Source organism: Pagrus major, chromosome 11, assembly GCF_040436345.1.
Source record: "Pagrus major chromosome 11, Pma_NU_1.0".
NCBI lineage: Eukaryota > Metazoa > Chordata > Actinopteri > Spariformes > Sparidae > Pagrus > Pagrus major.
This window is the reverse complement of record NC_133225.1, coordinates 32,628,068-32,644,527: the sequence shown is the minus strand read 5'-3', so window position 1 is coordinate 32,644,527 and position 16,460 is coordinate 32,628,068.

Here is a 16,460-nt window from a genome sequence, read left to right as displayed (position 1 = left end):
GATGTTACCTGTTGCAGGTCAGTGGGGGATGGGAGATGTGTTGGGGAGTCCTGCTACAGGTGCAAAGTCTGTATTTTTCTGAGCCTCTCCTTCTGGGTCAAACTGGTATGGTTGAACGACAGCATCTCGGCGAGCCATAGCGATACATCCAATGTAAACATTAGCACATGCTACCACTAGTGTAAGTGGCATCCTCTCCCTGAGAGGGGCGTGCAGCAGGACGGAGCTTATTAGCATTAAAGGTGCAGGCAGAGAAACAGCCTGCTCTCAGTAGAGCTCACTTGAGCAACTTTCAGACAGCTGAAATTCAGGACCACGGATGGGTTTGGGGCAATACATTTCGAATACAGTGTTGTTGGACCTCTGACAGCTGTTTGAAATTGATGAAAAACAGTATAATATGGGACCTTTAACCCTGGGAACTGTAAGGAGCCCTGAATTCTGAGAATGTAATGCACGAGGTGGAATAAATGGTATAATGAGATCTGACATGTACAATGGGGCAATGCTGTTTACAGTTTTGTATTTAATCAGCAGCACCTTATAGTCTGATCTTATATGAATTGGGAGCCAATGCAGTGAGGCTAGGATTAGTGTAATATGATAAAATGTTCTTGTACGTGTTGATGACTCTAGCTGCAGCATTCTGAACCATCTGAAGACTTTTAGTGCTCTCACGTGGCTGACTCGAAAATAAGGCATTGCAATAATCCAGCCTACACGAAACAAAGGCATGAATCAGGATCTCTGCGTCAGCCGTGGACAAGAAGGACCTCATTTTAGCTATGTTGCGTAGGTGGTAAAAAGCGATCTTGGTAATTTCTTTGATGTGCTGATCGAAAGAGAGGGTAGAATCAAATGTAACACCAAGATTCTTGATAGTTGAACTTTGAGGAATAACACAGTTGGCAAGACTTACCGTCACCTGATCAAAGTGGTGTCTCTGTTGAGTAGGGGCAGTGACCAGCATCTCAGTTTTATCCGAATTCAGGAGCAGTACGTTTTCTGACATCCATTTCATCACTGCATACAAGTAGGTCTCTAATTTCGTGATTTGAGATTCATCGTCAGCTTTTATGGGCGTATACAGCTCAGTCTCGTCCGCACAGCAGTGGAAATGTATTCCATAACGCTGAAAAATTTGGCCAAGAGATTAAATATATAAAGAGAAGAGCAAAGGGCCAAGAACGCAGCCCTGGGGAACTCCATACTTCACATCAGTAAATATTGATATAGTATTATTGTAAGAAACACATTGTTTTCTTTCCAAAGCTAAGACTTAAGCCAAGCACTTAAGCCAGACAAGAGATGCCAAATTGACTTTCAAGTCCTTCTGACAGTATGCCATGATCTATGGTGTCAAATGCAGCGTGAGATCAAGTAACAGAAGCACTGAGGTAGAGTTTGAGTCCAAAGTATGTAGAATGTCATTTACCACTTTAGTGCACTTTCGGTGGAATGACAGGCTCTGAAAGCTTATTGAAAAGGTTCCAGAAGATTATTATTAAGTAGGTTGCCTGAAAATTTCTGGGACACAACTCTTTACAAGACTTTAGAGAAGAAGGGAAGATTGGATACTTGTCTATAATTATGTAGAGATCCTGGGTCAAGATGTGTTTTTTAAGTAGAAGCTTAACCACAGCAGACTTAAAATTAGCAGGGAAAACACCGGTTCTGAGTGATAAATTAACAATATTTAACATTGTAGGTCCCATTACTGGCCATAGATCCTTAAACAGTTTTGCCGGAAGGGGGTCCAGGACGCAGGTAATTGGTATTGAGGTTGAGGCAAGTTTAGCCAATATCTCAAGAGAGATACTTTCAAAAGTGTTTAGAGCTGAGACTAACTGAGAATCAGCAGAAGGATGTTTTACAATCAACTTTGCCGAGAAAGCCAGAGATGAAGAGATAATTTCAGTCACAGTCGCAAAAGGATCCAAGACCCCAGGCAATTTTCCACTGAGTGTCGCTATAATCACCGGGCTGATATAACGAGAAGTAAAAACATTTGTTTCACCTCTAAAAGGACAGGCTAATGATACTTCAAATGTAATAAGAAGATGGTCTGACATGGCAGAAAAGACAAAAGCGACATTCAGGGCTGACACATCTAATCCATGGGAAATGATCAAATCCAGAGTGTTATCACAAAAGTGAGTAGGTTTATGAACAAGCTGAATGAAGCCAGAAATATCAAGAAGTGCCAAAAAAGCTTTACTTAGAGGGTCAGAAGGCTTATTTAAGTGGATATTGAAATCCCCAATAATTATCTGAATGAGTAACAAGATCTGCAATAAATTCACCAAACTCTTCTAAGAATTGGGAGTAAGGACCTTGAGGTCTGTAGATTACCACCAGGTAAAAGCCTGTTCCCTGGACAAGGCCATTACTACTTGATGAAGATGGTTTTAAAGGGGACATATTATGCAAAACTCACTTTTTCCTTGGTTTAGTATGTATATTTGCGTATCCGGAGTGCCTCCCCACCCCTTAAGCATGATTTTTCGACAACTAAGTCAATATTTTGTACCTGCTGGAGTCAGGATTGTGACGTCACATTTTCTCGTTCTCGCTTAACTTGTACGCGACAGCCTGACTGCTACCATGTACAACCCGAAAGCCAAGCACTGCTGCTCTGTCGTGGGATGCACGGATCCTCCTGTTTCGCTACATGGTCTCCCTACCAAAGAGGATATCAGAGCGAAGAGGCTACATTTTATTTATCAGGGAAACGTCCCAGCTTCATTGAGCAAAAGCGTTACGGTCTGTGCCAGTCACTTCACGCCGGACTGCTTCAGCAACCAGGGTCAGGACTGGACGCTGGACTGGCAACAAGATTGTCCCTTAAAAGATGGATTCATACCCACTGTCAATGATGGAACTGTAAGTATTTAAAAAACAGTGTAGTTTGTGTTTGTGCCGTTTAGCACATGAGCTAACGCTAACCGTCGATGTAAATATGAGGCTGAACTAACATTACATGTGAAGTTATCAACGTTGGGCTTACTGGCCGTAGTATTCATGATAATGTTAATGTTACTGTGGCAAGAGGAGGGTAGAAAAAGGTGTGTGTACCAACAACGCCACCTGGGGAGTTGCGCCCCAGGAAATAGTTATAATAATTTTAATGTAATAATTTTTGTAAGGTCACGCAAGGTCCAAAATTACCACAGGGCAAGAGACTGTTGTAGAAAATATATACAGAAATACTTTATTTTGCAAATCAATAAAATTCACAAATTAACAACTATTGCACGTCATGAAACCACTTGGGCCAAGGGAGGGGGAATGAATGGATGAGTGGACGGAGCTGAGGCTTACCACGGCGGCCCAGAACCAAAATCAAGGGAGGAGGAAAAAACTAAATCAGAACACCCGTGGCACTGCACACACACGCAACTGAGGATCTGTGAGGAAAACCCACCACCAGGGGTTGGGTCGCCGCCTTGGGCCCACAGCGCCTGTCCACAAACAGAGAGAGAAAAATGAAAACGGCTTCAGTGATTAACAGCTCACACACACGCACACACGCACACACAAAGTAATAAAAGAAACTGAAACCAAAATACCAATACACATAATAAACTACAAACATACAAGATAAATCACATTAACAAAGTAATTGATAAATCAATAGTATTTAGTGGCAATTCCGAGTCCAGGCGCGAGCTCAATGAAAAGCGCAATGGCCACGGGCAGTCAACCGGGCCACACAGCGCCGCACAACCCAAGGACGAAAACAGGTCCAGAAGAGGCCACAACGGGTCAATGAGACCAGAGCAGAGCCAAAACAGCAGTGCAGTCCAGGAAGCTGCAGCAGTGGGTTAAGCTACTTCGGCCTCACCGGCACAGCATCACCGAGGACGAGAGGAGGAATACTCCAGGCTGCAGCATAAAATCATTACAATCAGCCAGAAGCGGAGCAACAGATTATAAAAGAAAAAGGCGGACAATGCCAACTTACCACACGGAGGCACAATCACACCCAGAGGGGCTACCAGCGGGACAACCCGGCCCCACGCCACCACAGTCTGTGCAGAGAGAAGACTGTCACCATTACGCATTTCGGCACATTGAATGGGAGAAAGAAGCAACTGTGCGCTTTACCTGTGCGCTGCGGGAGGAAACGCGCACCGCAACAGCAGGTGCGCCAAGAAGCACGACAGCACCAAACCACAGCCACGCCACCCAAGCTTCACCACGGCAGGCCACAGCCACCACCAGGGACCAGCGGATCCGGAAAAGGAGAGAGAGAGGCGCGCCAGGTATGGACACTCTATATAGCGGCGCGGTGCCGCCCATCAATCAGTGCTCCCAATAGCACAACACAGCGCCCTGCTGCGAGAGGGGGTACACAGTGCTCCGGCCACATCACCAAACGTTAACTTGTCATATCAGCACTCTTTTAAAACATGACAGTGAATTGAGAAAATGAATTAGGATATTGAGATTTTATCACTTCTAACCAGCCGGTGAACCACTGCTCGGCCGTGAACACACAGAGGAGACGGTGCGAAATGTCTCAGTTGTTCGCGGATGGTGAGCTGCTGTTCCGCCGTGAACAAGCAGAGGAGATTGTATGAAATCGTCTCAGTTGTTCGCGGTCGGTGAGCTGCTGTTCCGCTGTGAACAAGCAGAAGAGATTGTATGAAATCATCTCAGTTGTTCGCGGACGGTGAGCTACGTTAATTCATTAGCATGTTGTGCTAAAGGACAGTGACCTGCACGTTACCTGCAGTAAAGCAATCACTACTTTGTTTTGGAGCCAGAGACAGGGGTTACCTGCTACATGTCTGCTGTGCTACTATCAGTTATATGCAGGCATGGACACAGAATAGTTGCTTCGCAAATGTGTATAGCTCGTTGCCATGGTCACGCGATGCCGTCCTCACGTCTTCCGCCCGGCAGGAAGAGGTGGGCGGCGCACGCAGTAGCTCATTAGCATTAAAGGGAAAGGCACTCAAACCGGCCGCTTAGAGCGGGGCTGTGAAACTGGTGTGTAAACACCCCTGCTGTGCTCAATCCTTCGGTTTTTTCGACCAAAGCATGTTACTGTCATTCCATTTAGACATCAAGGTACCATGTCAACAAGCAGAAATGAGCATAATATGTCACCTTTAAAACCAGAGCCTCAAAAGAAGTAAACTTAATATCCTGGTTGGATGTTTAACTGAAAATAGATTTGTAGATTAGAGCAACACCTCCCCCCTGTTTAGAGGTCCGAGCAACACGGTGTAGTTATAGTCAGGAGGGGAGGCTTCATTTAATGGCAGAAAAGTATTAGGTTTCAGCCAGGTTTTACATAAGCTTATGCTCAGTAATCAAATCATTAATCAGTAAGGCTTTGGTGGACAGTGATCTAATATTAATAAAGCCAAATTTGAGGGGTTTAAGCTCATTGAAGTGGCAGTTTCCAGTGATAGGCCGTTCAAGGTACCTTTTAGTCATAGTAGGTTTTGGCTGCCTTTGCAGGTAGGGATGACAGGCTTTGGATGATTATCTTTGGTATTCTATTATGTAAGACTGTGTAAGGTGCTTGCTGAGACATTTCCCCACTGTCAAGGGTGGAGATCAAAATTAGATTATTGTGAGTTACACATTTAGAGGATGATTCAATGAGAGAGTGGCGAGGGAAGGTGACAGTCTCAATGTTGCAAACTAAGCTATCAGTCTGGTATTCTGCACTATAACCCTGACTATCCATATTAACTAAGCTAGTAGACTCCACACCAGCACTAACTGTATCACTAGCAGGCTCCCTAGTCACCTGCTACCTGCCGATGTACAACCCTAGTGTCAAACCTGCTTCAAACACCTGTCTATTTTAGGAAATACACTAATAACTATCACTGGCGATTAATAAAACACTTGTTAATGGGGCACCACCTCAGATTAGGGCTGGGCGATATATCGATATAAAAAATATATCGATATATTTTTGAAATGTGATATGGAATTAGACCATATCGCATATATCAATATAGTTCAAATTTGCGCTGTGATCCTTGCCCCAGGCAAGCTGCTGACCCGGAGCTCTCTGCACTGCTCCCCGCTCCCCGCGCCCCCGCCCCTCCTCCTTCATGCACAGAGGGGGAGGGGCAGGAACAGACACTCCGCACTCTTCAACAAACATGGAGGAAGCAACAACGTCTGCGGAGCGTGCGGAGGAGGAATTGGTCAGTAAAAGAAAAAGTAGTGGCTCAGTAATTTGGAGATGGTTCGGATTCAAAGTATCTGATGAGCAACAAAATCACGTTATATGCAGGGAGTGCCATAAACAAGTCACAGCCAGGGGTGGAAGCACTACAAATCTTTTTCACCACCTAAAGCAGTGGCACAAACTGCAGTACGAAGAGTGTGTGAAACTGCGCGCTGCAGAAGCCCCAGCCGCAAGCCATCCACAACCCGAAAAAGCTCCAGCCCCAAAACAAAGCTCACTGCAAGCTTCATTTTCCCGCAGTGTGCCTTATGAAAAGAAAAGTGGCAAGTGGTGTACTATAACTAAAGCGGTGTCCTATCACATTGCTAAAGATATGGTCCCTGTTGCAACTGTGGAACAAGTCGGATTCAAAAAGCTACTGAAAACTATGGACCCGAGATATGAGCTTCCCAGTCGCAACTACTTTGCACGAGAAGCACTGCCACAAATGTACACGGAAGTCAGGCAGAGCCTTGCTAACCGGCTAGCTAACGTGACTCATTTTGCGTTGACCAGCGACATGTGGTCGAGCAGGACGTGTGAGCCGTACATGAGCATGACAGTTCACTTCATTCAAGACTGGGAGATGAAAACAGCGTGTCTCCAAACAAGTTATTTCCCCCAGGATCACACCGGTGAGCATATAGCTGAGGCCCTGCAGGACGCAATTGCAAGCTGGAAACTCCAAGAAAAGCATCTGGTTGCTATAACAACCGACAACGGGAGCAACATCGTCAAAGCGGTTGAGCTGAACGAGTGGCTGAGGATGCAGTGCTTCGGTCACAGACTACACTTGGCTATTGGTGAGTGCAGTGTTGTAAGGAGTATTCAGATATTTTACTTTAAACAAAAACACATTAAAATGTTAGTTTTTCCTTATTTTTTGTCTGAAACTTTGTGTTTTATGCTGCCGTCTTGGCCAGGTCTCCATTGAAAAATTGATTGTTAAATAGAGGTTAAATAAATTAATAAACACAAAACTTAAAGTGCTAAAAGTAAAATCACTTACAACACAGAATGGTAGATTTCAGAACCATATTTATTAGATTATTGGATAAGCTTGATTTTGGAAAGCACTTAGTTGTATGAGTGTGTTAAAGTGAAACCAGAGTCAAATTTCTCACATAAGCCCATTTGATTAATAGTTTTTTATGATTCTGACAGGACATGGCATGAATGACAAGCGCGTCACCCGGGCCATTTCTCTGTGTAAGAGAATTGTAAGCTGTTTTTCATACAGCTGGAAGAAAAGGAGACATCTTGCTGAAGTCCAGATTCAGCTGGGTCTGCCAAGTCACCAACTCATAACCGAGTCTGCCACACGCTGGGGATCAAGGCAGCAGATGATAGAGAGAGTCCTGGAGCAGGAAGGAGCACTGGCCAAAGTCCTGTCTAGTGACAAAAAGACAAGGCACCTTGTCCCTACCTGGCAGGACTTAGAGGTCCTAGAAGCAGTCCAAAAGGTCCTGAAACCTCTTCAAGACTTTACCGATGCTTTGTCAGGTGAGGAGTACGTCACTCTATCATATGTGAAACCTGTGCTGCACATTTTTAATGAAAGTCTCCTGGCATGTGAAGAGGGTGATAGCGAGCTTTTGCAAAACGATCAAGACCAGCATTGTTGAGTACCTCAACAGCAAGTATTCTGACCCAGCCACTACTGACCTATTGGAGATGGCTTCATTTGTGGATCCACGGTTCAGGGCCACCTACATCCCAAGTGAAAAAGTCGATGCATTGAAGCACAGAGCTGTCTTGGAGGTGGAGACGCTACTGGCTGATCAGAGCAGCTGTCAGCCGCCTTACCTACGTGTGTCCACTGTGCCTGAGCCTGCAGATGGAGAAGCAGCAGTAGCACCAAAAGCTAAGAAGACACTGGCAAGCTTCTTCAAGCAGCGCACAGCCACCACCACTGCACCAACCAAGAGGGGGGCTATTGAAAATGAACTGTCAAGTTACTTGCAGTCAGCAGGTGTGGAGAGTGACACTGATCCCCTCAAGTGGTGGAAGGATCATGAGGCTGTCTTTCCAGCTCTGAGCCACCTGGCAAAAAAGTATCTCTTGGTACCAGCTACTAGTTCACCCTCCGAAAGGGTTTTCAGCTGCAGTGGCAATATCGTGACCTGCCACAGAGCATCTCTGAAGCCAGATGCCGTTGACAGGCTGGTGTTTCTTGCACAAAATCTTTAAATGAAGGAGGACACGCTTGTCTGTCTTCTAATGTCTACCTCAAGACGGCACTACTGTTTATCAAAGTAAAAAAAGAGGGGGAAAATGTTTATTGAGTTGATAGTCTGTTTCTTGTGCAACTGGTTGAGACTGTTCAGATAAGAAATTGAGTTAACAAAAAGGAAAGGTAATCTCAAGCTGATGTTTAAAAAAAAAATTCTTAAACTGAGCACTTTATTTTCTTCTTTATTTATATATAAATGCTGCCCTTACTAGGGTTTGTCATATTTTGTTCTTTTGTAATGTTCATTATTTGCATCTGTGGATTTATTAGAAAGGAGAAGAAAATCTGTAATTTGATTTTAAGAAGCCATTTATAGTTGTCAAACTAAAAAAATGTTGATATTGTACTTTTCTCATATAAATATATTTATTTCAGAAAAAGATTGGCCTATTTTATTTTATAGGCTATTTTTATTTAAGATATTTTTTTATTTAAATGTGCACCTTACGGAGCTTTGATTTCAAAAAGGGTACTCCTGTTGTTATACAGTATTTATGTTTACATTTTATTGTTATTTGACCAGCTGAGCATTTTTTCATGAACCAGGTGAAGAAACCTGTTTATTATTTATTCATTTGATTTTGCAACTGTTCACTGAAATAGCCGGTTTCAATAAAACTACTTGTGACATGTCATATTTGGCTTTGACTTTGACTGAACATTTGCTCTCACTTTGCGGAAAAAATATCGGGATATATATTGTATATCAATTTTCAGCCTAAATATATCGGGATATGACTTTTGGTCCATATCGCCCAGCCCTACCTCAGATGTCTTATCTATTTGAATAATCCGGAGGGAATTAATCAAATCCGACTTAACAAGGTTAACTTGTAACAATTATAATCAATTTTAAATCAATGTATTCAATCTCATAAATGAAGCAGTGATTTCTACACAGTTTCCATCGGTTCTCCACCTTAAAAACAAACCTGCACAGACAACGACATACAGTTAAATATGTTTATTTACTAGATAAATCAGGGTGAATAAATGAAATGGTGATTTAAACAAACAACAATGATAACAGAAAATGTGGAGACTGTAATGATTGAAGTGATGGGATTACGAGCATATGCAGATGGTGAAATCGGGTCGGGAAGCATTCAAACATTACGAGAGTAATTTCAATACCAACGAGAGTAATTTTAATACTAAAGAGACCCTAACCGAATTTATCTTAAGCTAAAAGATATCAGAAGCCAAAAAGACACCAACTCTTTCATGCGTGTGAATCCAGCAGTGTGCCAGGTGCTTAGCCTACTTTGTCTGGAGAGTTGGGACGTCCACAACTTTGGGTCTTTCCTCCGGAGTTCGTAGCTCGACTGCGGGCTTGCAGTGCCGGTCCAAGAGCTGGAGGGAAGTCACGGTTCGTCCGATTTCACAGCGGATGACGCCCTCGTTCCGATGTCGGAGGAAGAGCGCAACTCGTCCAGCACTCAACTGATGATGATCTCGGTCCGCTGCCCAGTGGAATGGCACCGCTTGCAAGCGTTGGAGGCAGGAACGGTCTCGGCTTGGCACAAAGTCTTTCTGTCACTGCAAATCGCTCGCACGGTTTGTTGAAGCAGAAGGCTACTGCAAGTCTTTACCAATGATGGTGGTCTTAATAAAGATGTTCTTCTTGCTTTGGTGGCTCTTAAGTATCTGATTCGTAAACTAATTCAACTTTCTTAAAATAACGAGAGAATGAAGCGCTGGCCGGGCGAATTTTCCGTTGTTACTCAATACAAGATTAATTAAATTAAATTCACTTCCTCTGAATCAGGTTGTGATACTTAACGATATATAAAAAAAATCAAAGCAGAACTTCGTTTTGTAAGCACTTAACAAAAGTGAAAGCACTTAAAGAAAGTAAGTCAACACCGCAAATTCTAAAAATGAGAAAAATCAACACGTGGTCAGTTCTGCAGAGATTGCTGCCTAGGAGCGTGTCGCAAAGTAGAGTAAAGAGTTGAAAAATTAAAAGCAGAGTTTCAAGAGTAAGAGTGTTACAAGAATAAGAGAGAGCGGCGAGAGCGATGTCTCTTAGTTTTGTTAACTCCGAGGCGGGCGTGCCTGGGGGCAGGGCTGCCGGCTTTTTGTCTCCAAGTAGATAGTAGAAAGTGTGAAAATACACAGGAACTCACTAAAACTAAACTATAGTTTTAAACGTTTCAAAACCGTGCTTCACCTCTCCTAGAATGTCACCATGGCCTAATATGTGTAACACAAAAATCATATGTCATTATTAAAACCACTTTAACATTCAAAAAGGAACTAAAACTGGATCAAAACATAAAACACACTTGAATATACAGTAGAATTGGTCACTCATACATATTTCTTGTAGTTCTAGCTTAATACTCGTTTAAAAAAACATATCAGAGACATTTACTGGTAATCAAGAAAAACGTATTAAACAAAAGATCTCCTGAAAGTCTGTCCAAATCGTACCAGGACTCACAGTCAGGAGGCGCTGTGGCTCCACCGAACACAGGCACATTAAACACAAAAATTGATTTCTCAGCAAAACTTCATCTTAGCTAAACCCGGGAAAAGTCATTTATATGACCTTCTTTCACTGTTTCCAAATATGTTAACATAAAAAAATTAAATCCTGCTTTTAATGGTTAATTAGAACTGGTCTGAAATCTGGAAGAATACAGAGGCCATTTGAGTGGAATGTCCCACAGATAGTGAGACCAGATGTGTCGTAAATAACAAAAGACAGAGTACGTTTAGAACAACAAATCAGGAGGTTTCCAGTGTCCTTTTCACTCTGGAGAGTGTTTGTAGATTAGAAGTCATAGAGGCAGAGAGGGAGAGAGAGAGAGACATCAGACGTCGTTACCTAATTTACATATGCAAAGACATTTGATATTAACACATCCTTGTCACAAAATAGTTCCTGTCCCCCCTAATGTGGAGAGAGTAGATGACTCCATGCTGGACTCGGATTGACCTGTGAGAGAAGAATTTGTCTGTTTTGGAGGGGGAAGAAAGAGGGCAAATGGTGTTGCATCCCGTTTTACAGCCCCCTAGAGATGGGTGTAGATACCAGGGAGGATCTCTGAGAATCGTCTATTTGACGGTTTCATTGAAAGCAAAACAAGTCAGGTGAAGAGGTGAGAGACTTCATGGCGTCTCTTTCCTGAAAACAGTCAGCTTGCAGATGAGAGGAGTAATTAATGCAAGAACAGAACCTCAATGGAATGCAGAGGCGATGGACATGTGTTTCTACACTATATAGCTAGATAAAACAGCAGCAGCGACTCCAGTAGGATGAAGGCCGCCTGCCCCATAAAGAGGGCCAGTTATCCACAAACCTGTATCCTTGCTCCCTACAGTGACGCGCCAACCAACGTTTCATAGCTGTAAACCTACTGTAAGTCTCATCATTACCCCGCTGGGGTAAGGGGCCAGAGACAATTCATCGATGCTGACACATCTGTCAAGCAGCCCGAAAAGTCCTGGCTAGGCTATCTTTTGTGATCTCAGACTGCTTCAGATGGATATTGTTGGCGCCAGCATGAATTACAATGTTGCTGTAGCTTGTGGTGCTGTGTGCCTGGGTTGCCTGTTTCTCACAGGAGACAGTTCTCTCCTGCCTCAAGACAGCTACCATCTTTCCTGTACTTAAAAAGTTGGCTGTGTCTAGTCTTCACTACAACACTCTGCAACTGGATATTGGACTTCCTCACAAACAGACCCCAGAGAGTATAGATTGGTAGTCACACCTCATTTATGTTAGTGCTGAACACCGGAGCCCCCTCCTGTTCACACTGTACACCTATGACTGCACTCCCAGACATCAGGGGAACTCTATTGTGAAATATGCAGACAACACCACCATCATCTGCTGCATTATAAACAACAATGAGAGTTCAAACTGGGAGGAAATCAATAATCTTGCAGAATGGGGTACAGAGAACATTCTACTGCACAATGTCAGCAAAACCAAGGAGCTGATTCTTGATTTTAGAAAAGAGGCAAAGACACACACCCTTGTTTACATCAGTGGAGTTGAGGTGGAGCAGGTGAACAGTTATTTGTTCCTTGGAATTACCATCACTGAGAACCAGTCTTGGTCATCATACATCACCATCCTGGTTAAAAAAATCACAGAAAAGTCTCTACTTCCTACAGAAACTTAGGAAGGCTAAATTCCGGAGCAAGGTTCTTGTCAACTTTTACAGAGGAGCAATAGAAAGCATCCTGACTGGGATCATCACAAACTGGCATGGTTTGGGCACGGCCCAGGACAGCAAGGCTCTACAGTGGGTGATTAAAACTGCCCAGAACACACTGGTTCCCATCTACAGAGCATCAGCCACATTGGTGAAGTGATATGTCTGCACAGAGCCTTAAGGATACGAAAAAGACATCTGGCAAAAGATACAGAAGTATCCTCTGCCACCAGACTACAAAGCAGCTCCATTCCCCAGGCTGAGAGCCTCCTCAACTCATCCTCAACACTCCATTGTCTAAAATAGATGAAGCAGACTCAAGGACTCTAGCATTATTTCCTTCTTTAAACCCTTGTTTAAAAAATTACACAATTAAGAAATGTACCTTATATGGTCCCAAAAAAAGTATGAGTCAGGCTTGCACATCTGGACACTGCGATTTTACTCCATTCTTCTTGCAAAACTGCTCAAGCTCTGTCAGGTTGCATGGGGATCGGACGTGAACAGCCCTTTTCAAATCCAGCCGCAAATTCTCTATTGGATTGAGGTCCGGGCTTTAAATCGGCCACTCCAAAACATTGACTCTGTTGTCTTTAAACCATTTCTGGGTAGCTTTTGCTTGGTGGCCTTCCTAACTAGTCACCTTCTTGCACGGTCACTCAGTTTGTGAAGACGGTATGCTCTAGGCAGATTTACACGTGCCATATTCCTTCCATTTCTTAATGATGATTTCACTGAACTCTGGGGGATGTTCAGTGACTTGGAAATGTTTTTGTATCCATCCCCTACTTTTCAATGACCTTCACGGAGTTCCTTGGGATGTTCTTTTGTCTTCATGGTGTAATTGTATCCAGGAACACTGATTAACCAGTGACTGGACCTTCCAGACACAGGTGTCTTTATACTACAATCACTTGAGACACAATCACTGCACTCAGGTGATCACCATTTCACTAATTGTGAGACTTGGCTGTATATATGTATATTTATATATATGTATGTATATATATATATGTATATATATATTTATATGTGTATATGTATGTACATGTATATATGTGTATATGTCTATGTGTGTATATATATGTATATGTGTATGTGTATATATATACTGTATGTTTGTATTAGGGCTGTCAAAGTTAATGCGATCATAAAGCATTAAGGCAAATTCCTCTTAACAGCATACATTTTCTGACATGCGATTAACGCACACATGCACATTATGACCCATGGCCTGCCCCGTTGTTTGGGAAATCAGGAAGTGATGCAGCACTAATGTTGTGGATAGTAGCAGAAACAAACCTCCTTGAGCAGAAATGGATAAAGAAAAGGCCAGATGGTTCTCTCGACAAGAACAAAGTTATTTGCTTTCACTGTTGATGTGAACTGAGTTACCACAGGAGTACATGCAGTTTCAAATACCACTTGCTGGCCGAGCACACAGCTGATGCAGAGAGCCCTTCTCCCCCTCCCCAAAGGCAGACCACGCTGGATAGTTTGCAACAGAGATGCCTGGACATCTCTACATGAGACAAACTTTCAACAGCGATAGCTAAATGGGTAGCTACAGCTTGCATGACGATTAACATTGTTTAATTAAAGGAATAGTTCACTCTAGAACGAAATTCAGTCATTATCGACTCACCCTCATGCTGATGAGAAATCCGAGAAAACCGTCCTGCAGCAAAAATCCATATAACGGGTATCAATGGTGCCCGAGACGAAAAGGTCCATGAAACTACACAAAAACTTTGTAATATTCCTCCATACTGCTCGTCCGCTGCAATCCAAGTGTCCTGAAGTGGCGACATCCAGAGTTTACTCGAAACAACGTCATTTAGTACATTTTTATAGCCTAAACACTCACTATACTATATTTGCCTGGAGGCACGCTCGCACTCGCACCTTTCAACTCACTAGTGCAGGCAGATCCCTCTTGTGTCTGTGTGTCATCGGTCGCTCACAGCTGGATGTAAATACCGGTGTTTATCTATCACGAGTTCTCACTGATCTTGTCTGGCGCTGCTTCCGTAGTGCAAGCGGGTGTGGGGTAGACTCGCGTGCAAAGTTACATGTGCTTGCAGTGCCTCCCAAAAAACACATGCTTTTAAAAACTCCTCTGCCTACCTCCACAAGCACTTTCAAGTCAGTTGCACATACTGTACTGTAGGTGAAAAGGTAGAAAACTTGCCAACGTTACCTTTGTTAATTAAAGTGTAATGTTAATCTATGATGTTGTGATAATGACATTAACTTATCTTGTGGCTAGTGGTCTGCTAGGCTTTGGTCTTTTAAATTGGTGCACTTCAGAAAACAGTTTAAATAATGCTTCAACACATGTAACTGGATTATGTAACCAGGATAAAAAAAAAAGTAAGCTTTACTCCGGTAAAGTTACAGAAAAAATATGTAATTAGATGACATATGCATTCAGAAAAAGGAGGATTACAATTTAAAAATAAAGAATGAGTAGTAGTAGTAGTAGTAGTCTACTAGCAGCCATGCAAGTGTGCACACATGACAACCCTTCACAAGTCTCACATAACATCACTCTGCCCTTAAGTGAAACTGAATACACAAGGTATTAAGATTAAACAAAAGTCATCTCATTGATATTTCTTTTCTCTGGTCTTTACTTGCATATGTTTGGTATTAATGTAATTCCAAAAGTGAACAAATTAATCAAGTTACATTACTTTCATATTATGATACTGGATTACATTACTGTATATATTTTTATGTAACTCTCCCAACCCTGGTAAAATCCATATGTAAATTAGCTTAATTATTGTTAAATTATCTGTTAATTAACTTAAAAGGTGAACAGCTACCTTTGACGTGAGAGGAGGTACACATTTTCCAGTCAAGAAGTTCTTTGAGCACCCCTTTTTTTTCAGGATATGCTTTTGGGAAACTGGTTTTGATTGGATATGTGTTCAGTTAGGATTACAAGATAGCTGAGAAGAGCCCGCTTTATTCTTAAGCTTGGGTACAACGAGGCTATGGGGATGGGGGTTGGCAAGCGGACAATATGCTGCATTTGATGTGTGGTGTCTGTTGCCTGTACAACTGCTGTAATAACATATTTTCATTTAAGACAGTGGAGAGTGACCAGAGAGTGTTTCTTTACTTTAAACCCTTAACATTAAAGCTTGAAGGGGTACTCTGCCAATTTGATATGCCAAAGTTAAATTACAAGGTGGACTTAGCCTAGGGAAAGAGATATGTAATGTCTTCCATGGTTTAGGAGGGGCTCTGTCAAGTCTCAGAAAATTACTCAAGTGACATCATTTGGACATCACAACAAAACAAGAAGAGTCAGACTCTTAAAGTAGAGCTAAAATGGATCATGATTATTCTTCTAGCAAGAAAAGACACCTGCATGCAGTTTTCTGATTTCCTCAGATGAAATTGGTCTTTGAATTAAAATCTTTACAACAACTGTCTAATTTTTTTTTATTTTTCCACTGTCATAATCCAACCATTGCTCAACTGTTGACCCAGCTGGCCTTGCTGCTCCCCCCAAATTCGTGACATTAGCTCAGTTCTGAGACATTTCTGGCAGATATACACATCAAACTGTTAAGCCTTCATAATTGTTTGACAGCTTCAGTTTTGTTGAGATATAATAGTTTTTCTCCACCAGTCACATGCTACTCCACATTGTTCACTTAATGAAGTCCCCATATAGAGCTGCACTTATCCTGTTGATTGATGAGATTGATACAAGCATTGACCCCATGTTATGAAGGGTTAAGACATTGGAGAAACAAGCCAGGATAAGAGAGAGAACACAGCTGCCTTTGTCTCCGTAACAATGTTGCCTGCACATGATGACCTTGTGGTGAGCGGTTTCTGT